Source organism: Canis lupus, chromosome 33, assembly GCF_003254725.2.
Source record: "Canis lupus dingo isolate Sandy chromosome 33, ASM325472v2, whole genome shotgun sequence".
Taxonomy (NCBI): domain Eukaryota; kingdom Metazoa; phylum Chordata; class Mammalia; order Carnivora; family Canidae; genus Canis; species Canis lupus.
This window is the reverse complement of record NC_064275.1, coordinates 2860012-2862025: the sequence shown is the minus strand read 5'-3', so window position 1 is coordinate 2862025 and position 2014 is coordinate 2860012. Positions and strand designations below refer to the sequence as shown.

The 2014-nt window shown below is 33.4% G+C and overlaps 1 non-coding gene across 1 annotated transcript; it reads left to right on the top strand.

The window, feature by feature from the left end:
- The first annotated feature begins 1589 nt into the window (after window positions 1–1589).
- Window positions 1590–1696, top strand: LOC112641687 (U6 spliceosomal RNA). Its single transcript, XR_003124774.1, has one exon. It is a non-coding gene; the product is annotated as a U6 spliceosomal RNA (small nuclear RNA).
- Window positions 1697–2014: the final 318 nt, after the last annotated feature.

The following is a 2014-nucleotide window of genomic DNA, read 5'->3' as shown; positions in this document are numbered from 1 at the left end:
ATATCACAGAAACAAAAGAGATTATGAGACCATTATGTACAATTATACACCAACAAATTAAACCACCTGGAAGAAATAGATAAATTCCCAGGAATATACAATCTTCCAAGATTGAATCAACAAGAAACAGAAAATCTAAATGGACAATTACTAGTGATAAAAATTGAATCAGTCATCAGAAATCTAACAAAGAAACGTCCTGGAGCAGATGCCTTCACATGTGAATTGTATCAAATAGTTAAAGAAGGGTTAATGCCGGGACACCTGGGTGGCTCAGTGGTTGAGCCTCTGCTTTTGGCTCAGGTTATGACCCTGGGTCCTGGGATTAAGTCCCGCATTGGGCTCCTTGCAGGAAGCCTGCTTCTCCCTCTGCCTGTGTCTCTACCTCTCTCTCTGTGTCTCTCATGAATAAATAAATAAAATCTTAAAAAAAAAAAAAGAGTTAATGCCTATCCTTAAACTTACCAAAAATGAAGGAGGAAGCAACACTTCCTGAGGCCAGCATTATCTTTATAACAGAACCAGGCAAAGACATTACAAAAAAAGAAGATTACAGCAAATATTCCTGATGAACACAGATAAAATATTCTTCAATGAAATATTAAACAAATTCATAAGCACATTAAAAAGATCATATAGCACAATTAAGCAGGATTTAGTCTAGGATGCACATCAATTAACATGATATACCACATTAACAAAGTAAAGGCTAAAAATCTATGATCATCTCAATATATACACAAAAAGCTTTTAACAAAATTCACTATCAATTTATTAGAAACTCTCAACAACATAGATATAGAGGAAACATATCTCAACATAATAATGGCCATATATGACCATCCCACAGCTGACATCCTAGTCAATGGTGAAAAACTGATAGTTTTTCCTCAAAGATCAAGAATAAGACAAAAATGTCCACCCCACTACTTTTATTCGAAAACAGAACCAGCAGTCCTATCCACAGCAATGAGACAAGGGAAAAAAAAAAAAAAAAACTTAATTGGTAAGAAGTAAAACTGTCACTGTTTCCAGATGACATGATACTTTATATACAAAACCCTTACCATTCTACCAAAAACACTATTGGATCTAATAAATTCAGTAAATTTTTAGGATACTAAAATAATAGAAAATCTGTTGCATTTCTATACACTAATAATGAATCTTTAGAAAGGGAAATTAAGAAAACAATCCTATTTGCAGTTGCAGTAGATGCAGTTGCATCAGTAAGAATAAAATACCTAGGAATACATTTAGCCAAGGAGGTGTATGACCTGTACTCTGAATACTGTAAGATACTGATGAAAGAATTTATAGGTAACAAAATAAATGGAAGGATACACCATACTCCTGGATTAGAGGAATTAATGTTTAGATATCCACAATGCTTAGATATGTTTAGATATCCACAATGCTTAGATATGTTATCCACAATGTTTAGATATCCCAAAAATCTACAGATTCAACGTAATACCTATGAAAAACCACTAGCATTTTTCACAGAAACAGAACAAATAATCTTAAAATTTGTATGAAACCACAAAAAACTCAAGTAGCCTAAGCAATCTTGGTAAAGAACCAAGCTAGTGCTCGCATCAGTAGCACATTTACTAAAATTAGAATGATACAGAGAAGATTAGCATGGCCCCTGCACAAGGATGACATGCAAATCCGTGAAGCGTTCCATATTTTTTAAAGAAAAAAAAGAAGAACCAAGCTAGATATATCATGCTTTCAGATTTCAAGCTATACTAAAATGCTATAGCATCACAACAATATGGTCCTAGCACAGAAACAGACACATAGATCAACGGAACAAAATAGAGAGCACAGAAATAAATCCATGGTTATATGGTCAATTAATCTACATAAGAGGAGACAAGAAAACACAATGGTGAAAAGATAGTCTCTTTAATAAATGGTGCAGGGAAAATTGAACAGCTACATGCAAAGGAATGAAAATGGGCACCTTTCTTATACTATATACACAAAAAAAATAAATTTAAAGTAG